The sequence below is a fragment of the Molothrus ater genome, chromosome 3 (assembly GCF_012460135.2).
Source record: "Molothrus ater isolate BHLD 08-10-18 breed brown headed cowbird chromosome 3, BPBGC_Mater_1.1, whole genome shotgun sequence".
In the NCBI taxonomy this organism is placed as follows: domain Eukaryota; kingdom Metazoa; phylum Chordata; class Aves; order Passeriformes; family Icteridae; genus Molothrus; species Molothrus ater.
Window position 1 is genome coordinate 5141430 of NC_050480.2, and position 19027 is coordinate 5160456.

The following is a 19027-nucleotide window of genomic DNA, read 5'->3' on the forward strand; positions in this document are numbered from 1 at the left end:
TTTCCGCCTATCACAGATTCGGCAGGGAGGCAATTGTAATTTCTGGGCTTATTAGTCTGCATTCGCAGGAAAAAACCTGGTGATAAACCTCAGTGTGACAGCCAGGCATTTGTGCAGCAAGTGCTGTCACAGTGACACTTGGAAAATGCCAATGTGGATACGTTCTCCTAATCCCCCCTAATGGAGGTTAAAGCCTGGCACAAAGGCACTCTTATCACTGATCGGGACACTAATAACATTTGCATTTTTAAGTTAAATATAGTAAGTAAAGAGTAAGTCTCCTCCTCACGGCTTCGGCAATTAACTCGGCCTCGGAAGGATGAGAGCCGAGCGGAGATTCCAGCCCGGAGCGCTCTCTCCCATGGCAGGTCAGGATTCCCAGAGCTCCCACCTCCACTCTCGGCGGGTCAGCATTCCCAGAGCTCCCACCTCCACTCTGGGCGGGTCAGCATTCCCAGAGCTCCCACCTCCACTCTCTGTGCTCTCCGTGTCCCGGGATGGGACCTGGCAAAGTCAGGGAATGCTGGCTGGTGGGGGCTGAGTAGGGCTGCTGGCGCAGGGCTGCCCTTTCCCCCAGCAGAGGAGATCCTTCCAGGGCTTTCACACACTTTTACAAGTGGTTTTGCTTCAGATGGACTCTTAAAAAACTCTTGGGGTTTGTTTTCTGCCCCACGGTGCCAGCTGGGCTTGGGGCTCCTGTGGGAATTCCTCCCGGACACGAGCCCGGCACGTGTGCCACGGGCGTGCACACACACGCTCTCCACAGGAATTTCTTAAGGAAAAGAATAATTACAGGTGGTAAACTGTTACTTTTCCACATTTAAATAAGAGACCAATTAAGAAGACTATGTAATTCAATTCTGGAGTGAGTGCCACTGAATTCAATTTGTTTCAGGTCAATGAATATAATGTGAAGTTATTAACAAAAAGGTCAGGGACTGCATATAAAATATACACACATGACACAGGCAGAGTAATTAGTACACATTTCACATGTTCTGCTGCTCAGACATATGGTGTAGAAAACCTGAGCAGGATTAGATGGTAATAAATGTTCCCCTCTCCCTCCCACCAGCTCCCTATTTAAATAGGGTTTATGGCTATTTCCCCGGTGTTCCTGGGATCTGCCCGAGGCTGAGGACCCACAGCCCACAGAGCAGCTCTGGCGTGGGGCCCTCAGCCAGGGCAAAGCTCCCAGGAAAGCTGGGACTCTCCCAGGGCGAGAGATCCCCATGGAGCAGCCCAAGCCACAAGCCAGCATGTGATGGTGCAGGGGCAGTTTTTGGGGACCCCAGGGCATGCCAACAGAGCCACACCTTTGTGGTGCCCTCACCAAGAATCACTCTGTTTCTCCATGTCTGTTTGCTACAAGTGCACGCTCTGTGTGTGAAGTTACTGCATTAATGATAATAAAACTGTCAAATTATACAGTTAAGCCGTGGTTGAATTTGAACAAGTCCACAGCACACATTAAAAAAAAAGAAAAAAAAAGAAAAAAGAGGATAATAAAGCCCCAAATATGTTTTTGACCCTGAGAGTGAGTATTGGACACATGGATTCTCTTGCAGGTAAAGATGCCTTTCATAGGGGAGGAACACGAGGACTTGGGGAAAATTCCTCTGAAAGTTACAGGAAGAAATCCCAAGGTGCAAGAACTCTGCCCAGCACCAGAGGTGCTCTGGTGTCCAGTCAAACCTGCTAGGGACTCTCTGCTGGTAAAGGACAACCCAGATGTTATGGTTTGTGTGCTCCAGAATTTTCCTTGGCATCTTGTGTTCAGAATGAGATATGCAACCCATTTCCCAAGTTATGCTTTACCTCCAGTGCGGCCTGATGTGCTAAGGAAATGAAGTAGTTTGTGTATATTGATTAATAATTACCATTTACTACTGAACCTGGGAGCAGAATCCTCAGCTGGACATATTTATTTTACCCATCATTCCTGTCTGGGTTTTGTACAGCTGGCTGCAGAAGGCAACAGGAAAAGCAGGAAGTGGAGAGCTCCAGGAATGGTAGGGACAGCCCTGGATCCACACACGTTTAGGATTTGTCTGCAAAGAGGGAACTGTGAAGCGACATTGGCTCGTACAGGTTCAGGGGTGAATTACACCTGAGATGGGGGTGTTAATTAATGTTGCATTGGCCAGGTACTCCAGTCAGGATCCCATCTCCAGAGCAATCAGCAGGATTCTCTGGGTTTGCTCTGAGGAGACCCAGGTTAGTGCTCACAGGATAGCCTGTCCTTAAACTGGGCAGAGGGGCCTTGTGAGGTCTGGACTGGCCACAGCTCAGCTCTTCAGCTGCCTCAGTCTGTCCCTCACCCCATTCCTCCCTGCAGCAGCCCCCATGGAGATCCCACTGGGAGATGGGGCTGCAATCAGCAGCAATCCCAGGCACAGCAGCAGCCACCAGGACTCCCCACAGGCAGCGCCTCCCCAGCACAGCTCAACCTCCCCAGGCTGCTGAAACTGGTGGATTTCTCCCCACTTCCCAAAATCCAGCATCCCATATTCATCCACAAGAAGAGGAGTGGACAGAGGAAGGACAGCTCAGCAGGTTGCTGAATATACCATGTGGAGACGCCAAAAAAAAAAAAAAAAAAGGCAAACAAACAGGAGAAATCTATTTTGCTGTTAATTAAGAAGTCATCCCCTCCTAACCGGTTTGCTCTCCCCCTGATTCCTTGGTCTTTAAAAGCACTAAAGCAATTTAGTAAAAAAGTTAACTCAATTTTACTGTTTGGCTGTGTTGGAAGACAACAAGCAAATAAAAAGCAGGGAAATAAATACCTACACAAAGCCTTTGTTTTTTTCTTTTTCCCCACCTCTCCTTTTGAATCTTCTGTTTCTCCACACTAAAACCCCACGGCGCGACTCCCCAAACCTCCCCACGACCACAGCGGCTCCCAGCAACATCTCTATCCCTCTCCATGCCTGGCGCTGGGTTTTGTGGGCACCCCAGGGACGTGCCCAGCGTTTTCCCATCCCGGGGGTGGGAGCAGACCTCCCAGGCTCGGGCCACCGCCGGGGCCACGCGTGTTGGGGACAGGAGGGGACAGCGCGCTCCCCGCCCGCGGGGTCGGCGCCCCCGGCCCCGGCGCCTCTCAGCGCCGCCGCTCCCCGGCGCTCTCATTAACTGAGGATTGCGAATGGGTCAGCAGATCTATACACTCCTGTGTTCCCCGGCCTGCTTTATTTATTTCTTTCTTTTTGCAGGATGCTGAATAACTAACCTTTCCCTCAATAGGCAGATTTAAAAAAAAAAATAGGATCCATCGCACAGCAGCAGGATAGCCTTGCTCTGTTTTGACCTTTCTGAAATTAATTTCCCAATCTTAGCTTTCAAAATCAGAGATTGAAAAGACCTATTAGATCAGCCAATCCATCTTATCACTAGCACGGCAGCAAGCAGGGACCCCAGCCAAGTGCTTCTCTATGCAGGGAAAATATTCTGGAATAAGACAGGGCATGAATTTAAAGTGAAATACCTGTTCCGGAATATTCTGCACGTGGACACGTACTCTGGAATAACTGCAGCTGATCCTGACTTTGCTCAGTTGACACCTGGAGCCGTCCACTGGAACAGAGGGGAGAGAAAAAAATAATCCTATTTTAGGATAAGAAGACATTTTTGTGGGGCAGGTCTGGGAAATAATTCTCCCTCGACCCTTTTTTCCCAGGCAGGCTGTCGCTCACAGGGCAGCACCACCAGGGAGGAGAGGGATGGGTGCTCAAGGAAATTCTGCCCTGACCTGCAAGGGTGTGGATCAGGATGCAAAATTCTGGTCTGCAGCTACTCCAGGAGCCTGGGGTGTTAACAGGCACCTCTCCCAACCTGCAGTGTAGCTCCTTTTCTGGGAACACTGCTCTTTTCAGTGGGTCCCTGCTTTTCCAGACAGCAAAAAACTTGGGGGTAAAACCCTGAATTTTATTGTTTGCTGTCCTGGCCAGCACTGCCAGCCCATGGTGGGGGTCCCCAGGAAGGCCCCTTGGTGAAGGGAGTGCTCCTGCTGCCATGCATCCCTCTCCCCCCATTGCCCTTGGAATACCTGGGGCTCTGAAGGCCGTGTTTTAATGCCAGCAGTGTTGATCTGGAGGGAACAGGTCACCACCCTGTGCTGACCTTGGTGTCCACCTCCACCCTGCCCCTCACTGCCCAGCAATGCCTGACAGGCTTGGACATCTCCAGTGTGGCATTCCCAGGGCTCTTGCGGATGTCTGCAGGGTTTGATGCACAGGGCAGCATGGAGGGGAATCCTCCTTCTCAAAAACGAAGCAGGCCTTGCAGCAGGTCTGGTCACACCAACCTGCCCAACCCTGGCCATGCCCAGGTGGCTCAGGGAGGTGGCTCCAGCAGCAGCAGCACATGGAGCCCAGGTGTGGCCTGTCCCCTCCAGAGCGACGCCACTGTCACAAAGGGACAGGGGGAGTTGCTGGCGACGCCGAGCGGAGCTGTGGCTGTCACGGATATCGGTGCTGGGAGACAGGAGAATGCATTCCAGGTGTGTGGAAAGCAGCTTCTCCCCATGAAATGTGACGGGAAGGAGCCTCTGCCGACACCTGCAGCGAGCGTGTGTGCCGAGGAGCTGGGAGTTAACGCCAGCAGGTGCCTGGCAGTTTAAAGCCCTGCTACATTTCCTCTCAGCTCTGTGGTTTGGTGAACAGCTCCGAGTCTTTTTCCCATGGAAACCCCTCTGTTCCGCCTCAGCACCCACCATCCCGGGGGGAAGAGCTGCCACCACCCCCTGCTCAGGGAGCACCGAGAGCACACAGCAAACTTTGGGCACTCAACAAGTCCTCTCCGCACACAGCCAGGGCCAAAAGATCAATATTGACACTTTAGATGATTTCTCTCAATTTGTTTTTTCTTCAATTGTTGGGGCAAAGTTCCACTTTTCCAATATCTTGGGTTCTCAGCTAATAGAAACAAATAAAGCGAAAGCTTCTGTCCACAATGGGTGAGGAGCATCCATTGTCAGCGGGCGCTAATCGGATTAAATTGGCTCCTGGCTCTATTGCTCGGGGATAACTCACTCCTAATTTTTTTCCCATCTCAAGGGGATGGGCCATTGTTGCTTTTCCCCCCCCCCCCCTTTTTTTTCCTATTTAAATCTGACAGATAGAATGAGGAACGGCTGGAGCTGACTGGCTCTGGGGAACAAAGAGCAGAGCCCAGCCCGGGGCCCTGCCTGGTGCCGGCCCCCCAGGGCCCTTCTCCCGCTTGGGCATCACCACTGCTGCCCTCTGGAAACCGCATTTAAAGCCTGGATGCGGCCAAGCAGGGAAAAAACCTGCGGCTGTCCACGCTCAGGTCACTCCCCATTAGCATTTTAATCCGTACCCCTGGCACAGCCCCTTGGAAGGAGCTGCTGCTGCTGCAGCAGCAGCAGCAGCAGCAGCCACGTTCCAGCGAGCAGCCCGAAGAGAGAGACGGCCTTAAATAATGCCACCTTCGCAGGGAGGCCCCGCCAGCCGCCAGCTACATTTTTGCCCGGAGTCTGATAATTTTCAAAGCTATTGGCAACCTGGGAATTTTCCTGCCTTATCACCAGGGCTCAGCTAACTTCACTAACACTAATCAGAGCTGGAATCATTCATTCAAGGATTGCATGATCATGTTTTTCTTTAGCGGTGACAGCTGCCTGAGCCGCATTAGCAATGCAGATGAGTCAGCCTAATAGGTTAATGCAGAACACGCGAAAATTAGGTTTAATCCCCAGTGAAATAATCTAACATTTTCACATTTCTTGATGTTGGGATAGAGACATTGGTGGTGACTCAATTAGGTGTAATGTAGATCAAAGCAAATTTACCTTCTGGCTGAACCTTCCCCGTAGTTTAGATAGAAGAATATAAGGGTTCTTTACTAATTGGCCAGTGGCTGTGGGGAGAATTGTACGGAAAGGGAATCGCGCTCCGGATCGGGGTCTGGAACGGGGCACGGGCTCTGCCGACACCAGGCATGGTGCTGAGAGTGCAGCCCCTGCTCCTCTCCATGCAGCCTCACAAATGAAGACGTCTGGGGGTTTTTCTGCAGTTTTATTTTACTCCCCCCCCTCCCGCTCCCCCATTCGTTTTTAATGTCCCGTGCCGCAATATCCCCGGCGAGGTTTGAAAGACCTTGTGCGATAAAAGGAGCGTATAAAGGAGAGGAAGAACCCCACCCCGTCTAATGTTTCCATTCCCGGGGAATAACATATCAAACAGCAATCGCTTCCAGTCGTAAAGGGAGGGGAACAAAAAATTACATGCCCTCAGTTGCCAAATTATTTTTTTGCCTTGACATCTTAATTCTTAATCCTTGTGTGTGGTCAAATCAGCCTACTATAGACAACCAATCAAGCAATTATTCCTAAATTATATTTGCCCAGCTCACATTGATTGGTTATTCTTTTCTTATTGGGTAAGCTCATTAATTCCGAGCAGCTTGCTTATTATGCTTTCCACATCATTTTCCTTCGGAGCCTATCTACTCACACCAGCCTGCTGATGTTTCAAGATGCCACGCAGAAAAAAAAGGCCGAGTGATCTATTGCATTGTCTCTTCCAGCAATTACAATTCACATTGCTGATTAACTTTGATGTGAAAACTAATGAGATAAGGCAAGTTATCAAGGCGGACCTGATCGTCATCTCATTTATAGAGCATTTGCCATCAGTGAATGACAAAAACTAATGAAGATGTATCTGACAGCAGGCTGAGCCGCGGCCGAATTTCGTTTCTCATCAGCGAGTGCTCTGCTTCGAACTCATCAGTCTATCTGAAACATGTGGAAATTAGCTTAATAATGAAAACACTTCATCCAAATAGACAAATGTTTACATTAAAACAGCTACGTGATAAATAGATGTTAAAGATTTTATGCCTTCTTGAGTCTAAACAATGGAGCACAAAATATGTTCTCATATTCACTAAATCATGCCCATAAAAGCTCCCTCCCCACGTGCCGCCGCCGTACCTGCAGCGGGCTCCCCTCTCTGTGGCTCACGGAGATTCCCGGGCTGTGGCTGGAATCATTCGGGCTCCAACTCAGGGATGCCCGTGCCAGCACTGGGCAGGGACAGGGGGGGCTGGCCCTGCCCACACCTGGGGCACACGGCTCCCAAAAGCCGCTTTTTTAGTGCTTTTTTTACTTAGAGGTGCTGCGCGCTGACATTTACCCAAGGTAGAAAAAAGGGATCCGGTTGGCCCCCGGACAGAGTGTAAAGCACAGGCATAATTCATGTAAATACAGCAGCGTTTCTTTCCTGAGCCGTCACCAAAAAGCCGCCTGCGGTATCAGTCTAGTTTAGAAATGTTGTGATAAAAGGGAGGCAGGCAGAGCTGCTCCCATTTTTAATATTGTGGCTTTGGTATCTTTATTTATGAGAGACTATTTCATATTTGTCGGGCACTATTTCACACGCTTCTGCTATGTCCAAACGTATCCCCGAGATGTTTTTGCATCTGGAATAAAATACCCGTCCACAATGCTGGTACCAGAACAACACTATTTTTAATAAAAAAGACAGGCATTTGCAAGGTAGCAGGGTGAAACTCTCGCTTCAAAAATTATTCTAAAAATTGCCATACTTCAATTAAAAAAAAAAAAAAAGAACTGGTAAAAGATTCTCTTCCTTTACCATGATATTTCCCTCTCCCTGAAAAATCTATACGGACAGGCTATGATGCATCGCCTCCTTTAGGAAAAAAACAACCCCGAGCACGTTATCCCCAATGTAAGAGGAACTTTAAATTTGATTTTAAAAAACCGATTATCCAAGCGGCTTGGGAAAAAAAAAAAAAAAAATTAAAAATAACTAGAAAAAGAGAGCGTTTGCAGGAAAGGCACAGGAGCTCCTATAAATCCCGTGCGGCGGCGGCTCCGTGGAACACCCAGCGGAGCTCCCGGCCGGGTCGCGGTGCCCCCAGCCCGTTCCCTGCGCCCCGCACTCACCGCATCCCCCGGCTCGGCCCCGATCGGGCTGCCCGGGCATTGTGCGGCGCAGATTAGCCCGCACAAAGGGCCCGCATCCCGGCTAAGTTAAAAGAAAAGCCTGCTAGGAAGCGCCGGCGACAAATTACTACTTCAGCGCTGGATTAAATGTAAAAGCCCTTCACAGAGCTGCAGATAAATCCTGCGCGCTAGAAGGAACCATAAAAGTACTCGTTCAAGAGCTACAGGCACAAGTGGAAAATTGACCCCAAAGATTTTTTTTTTTTTTTAAGTAGGCGAAGTTTATAAAATTTCTGCCGCCGCAGCAGGGAGAGGGTCGCGGCAGCGCTCCCGGGCACCGGAGCTGGACGCGTCCGCGGCCACCGGAGCGAGCATTCCGTGAAATCCCAGCAAGGTTTGCTTGGTGCCTTGGAGGGCTTTTGCTTTGTGCCTCTCTTGTTTGTTTGATTTGCGTTTTGTCGGGTTTTTGGTCGGGTTTTGTTTGGGGTTTTGGGTTTTTTTGGTTTTTTTTTTTTGTTGTTGTTTTTTTTTTTGTTCCCTTTTCTCCTTCCCCGCTTTCTCTTACCCAGCTAACGAAGCAGAATGGTTTCGCTTTCACCACTCGCGCACAGAGTGGGAAAGCACTGCTCCCATCCTCATTTCTCTTTTCCCTACATCCTTCCCAAGGCTGCCGTGAGACCCCCGCATCCCGCGGGATGCTCCGGGCGGGCCGGACGCCGCAGCCGCGTCCCTCCGGTGCCGAACGACTCGTGTCACCCGGGCACGCTGCATCTCTCCGGCTGCACAGCCATTGTTTTACATGTCTCAAGTGCCATCCCGGCCGCGGCAGCGGCCCTGCTGGCTGCCCGGGTGTGCATCTCCGTGTGCCCGCACGGAGGGACGGACGGGGAGAGACGGGGATGCTGCTCCTCCCTCCCCCTCCCCGGCCTTCATCCCGGCCGCCTATTTTAATAAATAATTATAGGCAGCTAAAGGATTTCTTCATTCCAAAAGGTCTCCCCTTCACATTTCTCAGAGGTTCAGCTCAAGGAGACACCATGATAATAAGGCTGACTCGGGATCCCTACTCCACAATGTCATTATGAGCTACCATTTAAAATGAAAAAAAAAAAAAAGTCTGTATATTATACCTAAAAGCATTACAAGGTTAGTGTCTCAGCTTGGGGAATATTTAATGCTGCTGGGAAAGCAGCACTGCTGCTCTGAGGAGGAGGAAAAAGGAGAAAAAAAAAACACAACGAGAGAAAAATCCTTTCTGAAACACAAGCCTAGAAAAAAGATGTTGGGAGCGAGCACGGAGATCATTTGCATTTCCAATGACTAGGACTAATCCTCCACTACCACATTTATATTTTCTTATTACTTTTCCTAATTGTCTCCTTTTTATTTTATTTTTTTTTCCCCCGCTTGTAGCTTTTCCTCCTGTTTCTGTTCCCAGCTCCCGTTATTGTCTGGCTCAGGGCTGGATCACCCGGAGCTGCTGCCGGCCCCTCCACACTGCCCAGGCCACACAGCCAGGAAAGCCTGGGTGCCTCACACACACACACGCAGCGCCTGGGTGATGCACCAAGGAGCTTGGCTCTCTTAGGGCTTGCTAAGAAACATTTCTGGGGGCAAGGAAGGGCTTTTTGTCTGGTGCCCGGGGCATGGCGCAGGCAGAGAGCAGCCTCAGCAGTGTCCCACCCCTGGCATGGGCACCTCAGGAGCCAGCCAGCCCTTTCTTCCCCTGAAAGCCACCTTGGGCTGGCAGGGAGTGGAGAACAGACCAGCCCGAAGCCCTCAGCAGAGAGACAGCACCCACCCAGGGGGGCTGTTCCCAAAAACCCGGGCTCCCCGGGCAGGGAGCATGGCGTAATCCCCAAACCCTGCTCCAGAGGCTCTCAGCTCCAAGCACTGCCTGAACTGGGGCTGTGTCTCACCCCCAAGTCACAGCCTCTGTCTCTGTTGAGGAAATTACACAACTAAATGCCTGCTCGAGACCAGCCACTAAACCGCTCCCACAGTATTATCCTAAAATTTGCTAATAGTGGCTCTTTCACATAAATTAAGTGATAATGAAAAAAAGCCTCCCTTTGAATTTATATATATTTCAGCAGAGAATAATGTTTTATTTAAAATAGTTACAGCGTGCCTTTTGATTTGGAGTTTAAAGTAAATAATATTTGTACATCTAAAACATACTCAAGACAAATGAAAAGCCTCTAGATGCTTTTGTATGAGATGCTGAAGAGCTCTACAAACTTAAAAGCACAACCTCAATTAAGCCCATCTTCATCTGGAAAAAAAATTAGCAACTGAAAGCTGAATATATTAGATAATGCACACTTGCAGGAGAGCATTCTCTTAGCAAAAAATTCTTGATAACCAACCTAAAGCTGGCCTTCGAGTTGCTCGATGCTAATTTTGTTTGAAACTGTTTAACTAACTCTGAATAGATATCCATATTCAACAAAGACATAATTAATGGCAACCTTTTCTTCTGCTTAGAAGACATCATAACAAGCAGAAAAGTACAAAAAGATTTTTATAGTAACTAATTTAAGGACAAAGGGTTGACCTCTAGCATTTCATTAAATAAATGGAGCGAATGAAAGAAGAGTGACAGTATTCATCCTTGTTCAATTCAAGCAGCCAATTTCAAAATGCAAATCATAATCTGCAGATGTTGGAGCCTGATATATTTTTTTAAAATATCATTTGTTCAATTTAAGAACATCAGACATTTGAATTTTAAATTAAAAAAAAAAACAACCCCAAAAACACAAAAAACCAAACCAAACCAATTCCCAGCTCCAGGTTTAGGCGCAGCGTGACTGCACGCTCGGAGCCGGGGTCTGCCGGGGCTCTCCTCCCTCCCCACCTCCCCAGCCATTCATTTTCGACATTATTCTCAAAACCTTTTAATGGAGAAGTTCTGCTAAGCTGCACATTATTCCTGATTAGCACAGCTGGCCGGTGCTGCTGCCTCTGCAGCCCGGGGATGACCGAGAGCAGCTCCGCGTGGAGCCCGGCCAGCGGCTCGCTCCAGCCTCCCCACCTGTGGGCACCCTGCTCCCAGCGACCCAGGGGGATGGATTGTCCCTGGATACGCTCCCATGGCACAGGGACAAGTGTCCTGGCTCTGGTCCCCATGGATGGCAGAGCTCCAGGCGGTGACCAGAGCACAGGTGGGGATAACAAGGGGAGGTGAGCTGGCTCTGAATTTGGGAACACAACCCCAAACCTCCAGAGCCGAGTTTTCTTTCAGGTGCCAAGGTGCAGTGGGAATGGAGGAGATTTTGGCTGGACCATGGATGATCTGCAACCCTTTAGCAGGGGAGGGAGGGATGAAGTCTCAGTGTCCAGCTTGGCACACACCTGTTCCACGGGGCTCTGTGGAAGTCAAACATGTGCCGAGGCACACGGGGGGAGCCCAGGGGAGCAGCTCCAGGCCAGTGGGTATCACACACTGCCATGAGTACAGATCCATGGAGGGCTTCCTTCCACATTCCCTTCAATCCCCTGAGAGGGAAGGAAATTCACCTTTCTCCCCCAAGCTCAGTAGTGACATTAAGGGACACTTTTAATGTGCCCAAGGGGACCAAAGGATGCCTGGCCACACCTGACACAACGGCAGCACGAGTTCCTCCCTTCTTTCTACACCAGCTCAAACAGCTGTTTCCAGGCTTGCAGGGATAACCCACAGGGCCTGGTGGCACTGTCGAGCCTGGACATGTGTGGGGTTTGGTTTCTCCCAGGAAATGGCTTTTAGGGTGTTTGGGAAGTGTTTTTGGAGAAGCATGAGATTTTAACATTTATTTTGGCCATTGAAGCACACAGAAGTTTCTGGCCTCCCTGAACTGGGTACAGTGGACCAACAGTGACATCTCCTCAGTGAGAGCAATTCCCTTCCTTCCTTAATAAATGGAAAAGGTCCCACATTCCCACCAAAGGGCCCCTAGCTACCGCTAAGTTACAGTGAAGCACAACCTCTGCAAAGGCATGTATATTAATTAAATTGCTGCTGATTAGGACCCATCAGAGTGTGCAGAGAGGGACTGAAATAAACGCCCAGGAGCATCCCTGAGGAGAGGAGAGGAGAGCAGCAGAGAGGGACTGAAATGAACGCCCAAGAGCATCCCTGGGGATAGGAGAGCAGCAGAGAGGGACTGAAATAAACACCCAGGAGCATCTCTGGGGAGAGCAGAGGAGAGCAGCAGCGCTGTGCCGTGGCCTCACCCCGAGCAGAGCAGAGCCATTTCTGAGGGCAGTTTTGTCCCGAGCCCTTCCCAAAGGCCACGAGCCCATCCTGGCCCCAGTGGAGCTGGGCACGGGCAGGAAGAAGGGCAGGGCTTTGCCAGCCCTCCTACACAAACAGACCCTGCAGCTGTCGCAGGGCAAAATAAATGACTTCCGGAGGTTAGGGAGAATAAATGAATCCATTCAGGCATGAGTGAAGGGGACATTGTTTTCCCCCTCGAAAAAAAAAAAAAATCCCTCCCCAACAACCTATATATTAAGGTATCAATGAACAACAAATTCATTCAGTTATGACACAGGAAATCTAAAGCAGAATGGGCTGCAAAACAAACTCGATTTATCTGCGCCACACACGCAAGAGGAAAAAATGCCTCTTGTTGGCTGCCCTGCCAGGGCTAGGGCTCCTCTCGAGGATTCCAGCCACACACAGAGTGTTTTCTGCCACTGCTTTAGCTGTGGGTGCGAACTTCTGAGATTAAGATTGTTCCCTTAGGTTTATCCTCTTCAGGGACAACGTGTGCACAATACGCCTTTGGAGCGCATTTAAAGCCAGGCTGCAGATGCACATAATCTCCATCCTCCTGCACCACAAACAGGAGATGTGGAGGTTTTGGTTTGGTTTGTGGTTTTGTTGTTTTGTTTTTTTTTTAAAGGGAGAGGAATTACCCATTCAAAGAGAAAGCGAGTTTTTTCACTGTGGAAACCTTCATTTTTATATTAGAAAAGGAGAAGCAAAAACTAAAAGGCTCGAGCCAGACCTGATTTCTCAAAACAAGCCAGCAGCTCCCTTCTCTCCCAGCTCTCAGCAGCAGCCCTGAGCCCACCCAGGGGGCCCCATCTGCTCCACTGCATGTCTGGGCACATGCTGAGCCTGAGGGGACACCCCCAACTTCCAGAAGGACAGAGGGACAGTGCCTGTCCTACCCTTGGCATTGCCACGGACTCACTTCCCTGAGCCCACTCCCCTTTGCTGTCCAGCACTACAAACCCGAGACGTGGCTGAGAAACAAAGCCCATCCTCCTCTTATTTCTGAAACATTTATGCTTACAGCTGTTTTCCCCAAGTAACGTTAAAAAAAAATCTCTTAAAAATGAGTGCAGTGGGTCAATCCTGCTGTAGAAATGGAATTGGTACCCAGCTGCAAGGAGCACTCGGCGTGCAGGGGAATAATCCAAAAGGTTTTAATTAGGCAAAGCAGCAATAAATGAAGGAATATGAGCTTGGATGAGAACACTCAAACGTATAAATAACTGGGAAAGGCGAGATACGGAAAGGGGAGATCTCCCTCCTGCCAGGGAGCCCCAAAACAAGGCAGGGCACAGACCCCGGGGGCTCTGCGGGGCGCATTAATGCCGAGCACATCCCCGACCCCATGAGCAGAGCCAGCAGCCCACCCCTTCCGTCAGCCGCTGACTTCCTCCGCGTCCCGGACAGCTGCACGTCCGTCTGTCCGGCCGCGGCTCCCGAGCTGCCCGCCGTGCCCGGCTCCGGAGGGGTCCCCGACAAAGGCGGGATGCGCCGGGCGCGGGGCTCCCTCCCGGCCGCTCCTTAGGAAAGCAAGTCACGCTCCCGCGACAACTGCTCCTCTGTGCCTGTTTGAACTGTCCCTCCCAATTAGCAGTAATAAGGGACTCTGTAAAGATGAGCAAACACAGCGCATTCATTAGTCCCGGCGGCCCCCGCCCTCCCTGCTGGCAGCCCCGGGAGATCCCCAGGGCACCGCTCCCGAGGATGCTGAGCGCATCCCGCCCGGCCCCAAAGGCAAATTAATGACGAGCCGCTCCAAGAGTTTGCCCGAAATTATTTTATTCTGCCCGGGAATTGATTACTCCCGGCCTGGAAATATGTCCAAATCAATACACCGAAGCTCAGGACGAAAAAAAAGACATGCTCTAGCCCCATTTATTTATCCACTTTTTTGAGGAATGGCACATAATTTACTGGGTCGGAATTGCTAAGCCTTTCCAGAGCGAGGACTAATGACCAGCTGAAGGGAAGCAATGCCTCCCATCCATCTCCCAGGCGAGTCACGAGTCCCCACACGCTGCTGGTGATGACCTTGGCAGTGGCCAAGACGCCCACGGTGACAGAATGTGCCTGAGGCCATCGAAACATGTGGGTCGAGGCAGCCACCAAAGGAAATGCTTTTAAACCTCCCCAGAAGGATGACTGGTGCCCAGGTGGGGGTCCCTGCACAGCCTGTTCCTGCCTGGCCAGCTGGAGTAGTCAGTGCTTCAGGGGTGAGCTGAAAGCGATGCTGAGCGTCCACCACAAACCCTGAAACTCTTTGGGCAGCACCTGTGGCCAGGTCTCAGCACTGCACAACAACAACCTGCCCTACCCAGGGCGAGTGGATTCAGCTCCCCAAAGCAAATGGCACGAGGGACACCAGGGGACAAGGACACCCGGGGGCTGAGCCCCAGGCCTGGGGGCGGTGGCAGCCAAGGCTCCCCGCGCACCGTGCGGGTGACACGTGTCCCCATTTGCCAATGCTCTGCATGCTCCACGGGGTCCTGCATTTTCCAGGACATTAAACCCTCCTATCCCCCCTGGAAAGCTCGGTGGCAGCTGTCACGCTGCTCACGGCAGGTGGGCTCCTGCTGCACACCATCAGTGTCACTCCCCAGCCGCTGGCGGGTGAAGGACGAGGTGGCCCCGGTGGCCCCAGGAGCTGCCAGCACCAGCACTGAGAGGCAGCTACAGCAGCACATCTGCATGGACACTCACGGGGCCTCCTGTGCACTGCCACCCATGGAAAGGACACTCCTGATTGTGTTAAAACAGGAGAACTCAAACCTTTCTGCCTGTTGCGAGCCCTTCAAGCAAACATCTGCATGTAAAACAGAGACATGAAGCAGCAGAGCACTGCAAAAATCCAAATCCAGGGCTTGCTGGCTTCCCCTTGAGCAAAGCCCTTCCTACCCAGGCTGCTCCAGACATCTCTGAGGGCATGGTGTCCCCAGGCCTGGGCAGCCTTGAGCTGGAAGAGAATTCCCCGTGGCCCCATCTCACAGATGAGAGATGCCAGGGTAGGAGAAGAAAACCAAGGAAAGAGCAGAACACAGCGGGGTTTGCAGCGAAGCTTGCTGAGCCCCAGCTCAGAGGCAGGGCAGGGAGAAGAGTGGGTTTGCACCCAGGGAGCCCAGCCAGGCTCTGCCTGCCTGGCACTCCTGGTGAGCCCGAGCTCCCCAGCCTGAGCCCATTGCCAGGGGCTCCTGGGCACAGCCCAGCTCTCGCCCTCCTTCAGCTGCACTTGGCTCTGCTCACAGGGGATCCTTCTAGACTGAAACGCTGCTGCTCCCCCATTCAGAACGGGAACATCTGTGAAAAGGGATCATTCATAATAAACTTGTGAGTGCTGGGTAGGGGAAAAAAAAAAAAAAACACTCGTCCCAGAAAACAACACGGCCTTTATTTTTCGGTGCGGCCGCCTGAGCCTGCAGCACCCTGGAGGGTGGGGCAGGGAGGGCTGGGGGGCTCAGCTCATCCCCCTGCACCCCCAGCCTGCACAGCTCCCCAGGCACAGCCTGGTGCAGCAGGACAGCACAGCAGGGACGCATGGCAGGGCCCCATTCCTTCACTCGCCTCCCTCCCAGCCTAACAGGCACAAATCCCCCCATGTGGCAGCAACACAAACGAGTTTTATTACTCAATAAAATATTTGAAACAAAATAAATGGTTTTGTCAAACACTATATCTCCTCAAATAATAATGATGCACCAGCTCACCGGGAAAAACAACCGACATTCATATTCTGTGGCAAAGGTTTATTTCGCCTCCCCGAGGAGAGGGGAACGGGCATCTCAATTCGGAATTCAGACACTGTATGGGAATACAGTAACTATAGTTCTCGGAGGGTTTGTGTAAATGCCAGCAAAACAAACCCCAAATCAAATTTATTAGCTGGTGGAGATCTCTAACAATCTTACACAGTGACTGATGAAGCCGTCGGGGAATTCCTTTCAACATTTAGTGATTTAAAGCCCCTACAGAAACTTCATTGTCTGCTCCAAGACAGAAAGAGTTCCTCGGTACCCAGTGCTGCTCCGACAGCAGCACTGGGGTGGGTGACATTGCCAACGTGTGCTTTCTTTCATCTGGAAACATTTCCAGGAATCCTAACATCCTGTGGAGTCCTGTGGAGCACCATAAAGGGAGGAAGCACAAATGAATTAAGAACTGCAGCCTGTGTCCTGAAGGGCCTGCCTGTGTTTTGATGGCAAGGTTGGGATGTTCACTTCTGCCCCAAGTGTGCTTCCAGAACCAATCTGGAGGTCATTCCCCACATGGATCAGCCACTGGCCACCCACAGTCTGCTCAGCAGGGACAGGGCAGAGCTGCAGGTTTTGGACACAGCCAGGTCCCACCAAAGTTCTGGGTGCCAGAACCAGGCTGGCTGTGCCTCAGCGAGTCAGAGCTGCTCTCTGGGAAAGCACCAGGACTGGGAAAGCACCAGGCTCCCACTCCAGGTGAGGCAATGCCCTTCCTGAGGATGCCTGAGGGGAGGAAGGTGAAGGTGAAGGCACAGCTGTGCCCTCAGAGCACCCACACCAGGCCCGCTCCCACAGAACTGCTTTTAAAAGCAAACCCTGAAATGCACAGCTCTAATTGCCAGGTTTTTTGTCATGCATGTTCATCACTGGGTCATTTGCATTTTAGCTGCTAAAATATCAAGGGGATGTTACTTAATCAATCACCGCAGCTCACAAAGTCCTAAGTGAGAGAATATTTTTTGATTGTCTCTGCTTGTATCTAAACATCTCACAAACCCGCCAGCCAGTTCTTCATTTCAATTAGGGCAATGCTGATCGTTAGCTAACTAATAAGGACCAATTTTCTGTCACAACTATTTCCTAATTAAATTCAAAACAGAGATTTCTAACCCAGATGGTCAGCAATGCTGCAGATTTGTTTAAATTTGGTATCACAGTAACAAACTACTAATTAGGGTTTGTAAATACGCCAATTCCCTTATGACTTAGTTGTTAGTAATGCATACAACCGGTTTATTAAAGCACTAATTGTGTCTGGCTTTACTTGGGCCTAACACATAATCCACTTATCACATACTGGTACCAACTCATTTTGAAGGGATTATGAATGAAATCATAAATGAGGTCTCGCATCCCTTTCCTGGTATGCTTAATAAAGGTTTGCTGTCATATTTAGATGGCATATTTAGATTTGCTGCCTCTGATGGAGAACGGCCCCGCAGTGACGCCGATGCTCATTCCTCCAAAGCCTGTTTGACACAAAAAGTTTCTGCCCCAGCTCCATTGGGCAGCAAATTGTCCCAGCAGCCAAGCTACTCCCAAGGAGCTCTGGCATCTCCCAGAGAAAACACTGAATTGTTTATTTCTGAAGTCAAGCTCAGCCCCTCCATGGGGCTGGGGGCTCACAGGACCCCTGTCCCTTTGCCTGGAGACCCTCATGAGCCTGGACCACCTTCCTGTAGAGGGATGGAGGGCACCAAACCTCCTGGATTTGGAGGATTCCCTCCTGCCCTTGCAGAGGGACAGCCCTCTGGAACAGACCCTGTTTTTGAAGGAAGGCTTTGTTCCGAGGAGCCCAAATGGGTGACACCCCACAGCTGGGGCACTGATGCCCCTCGGCACCACGGCTTTATCAAGAGTGCACAAAGTAGGAAATAAATGATAGATAACTGTGAATTGCAAGGTTATGTAAACATGGAGGGGGTTCCAGAAGAATCCTATTAAAGCATAAAAGAAAAGCGTGGATGGTTTATCACATCACTAAGACCCAAGAATGCATTAATAAATAGAAGAATAGATAACGAACCGTGGAGTACAAGGCTAAACTATCCGCTATTGTGAGGATCCTGTGACAGTAGAAACAATGAAGGGGAAGAAAAAAGCTTTGTTGGTCTGCCACCAGAACCTTGTAGTGTATCTTTTATAGCCCATTTTTAATGAATTCACAGCACCTATCAGTTATTCTCTGCCCAAATCCCTCATTTTCCTCCCTCTTGAATGCAAATTCCCATGCTGCACTCTGCCTTCACCATGACTTCCCCCGTTAAACTCGGGGGCTCTCTGGGTTTCAATGGCCTTTCAGCCACAGCCAGAACAGGTTTCTGCTTTCATATTTCCAAAGGGTTTTCAGGATGGTAACAAAAGTGGGGCTTAATGCAAAGCAGGAGTACCTCTGAGCCTTGCTGCATCCTTTGCTTCTTCTGTGACAGGAGGGTGAATGCTCAGACAGGTCTGATTCAGCCCAGAGTGATGATGCCTAGACGTGCCTGCAAGGGAAAAAAAAAAACCCAAACACATGAAAGCTGCTGCTCCTCTTGCTGTTTTCCAGCCCTCTGCAAATAACGCTGAGAATTGTTGGAGGGGACTTCATATTAATCCAAGAGATAGTACCCTCTTTGTAGACACTACTGAGACTCACTAACAGTTTATTTTCACTGCACTGAGGGGGTTTTATCATTAAATAAGGACCCGGGATACATTTACTGTAGATTACTTTTATTTTTACTACACCGTCGTTAGGTACAGAGCACTAAGGAGCCAGGGCTGACTATGACACACTCTGCAGTAAAACCCCACTGCCTCCAGCAGAATCCAAAATCCTGATGGACTTCCACGTAAAAAATCCCAAGGACTCTGTGCTGCTGCGCTGGCAGCTCGGTGTGGCACCAACATCTTGCAGGAGCACGGCCTTGACAAGGCTGGCAGGGGCAGAAGAGGGTCTGTGTTAAAGATGGGCACAGCACGATGGATGCCCAAAGTTTCAGAGTTCTTTTGGTGGCATACCCCACCTGCTGCAGGTCCCCAAACTGGGCCTAGTTTGAGGCTCACACTGGGAATTCCTCCTGCCTCCTTACTCTT

The 19027-nt window shown here is 50.4% G+C and overlaps 1 long non-coding RNA gene across 1 annotated transcript in view; it reads right to left on the minus strand.

The window, feature by feature from the left end:
• LOC118685299 (uncharacterized) overlaps nt 1-19027 on the minus strand; it is a 58954-nt gene that overhangs the window by 11434 nt on the left and 28493 nt on the right. The window contains exons 3-4 of the long non-coding RNA XR_004979956.2: nt 18340-18435; nt 3488-3576 (exon numbers count right to left, since the gene is read on the minus strand). This is a non-coding gene — a long non-coding RNA (uncharacterized LOC118685299). The remainder of the gene's footprint in view (nt 1-3487; nt 3577-18339; nt 18436-19027) is intronic.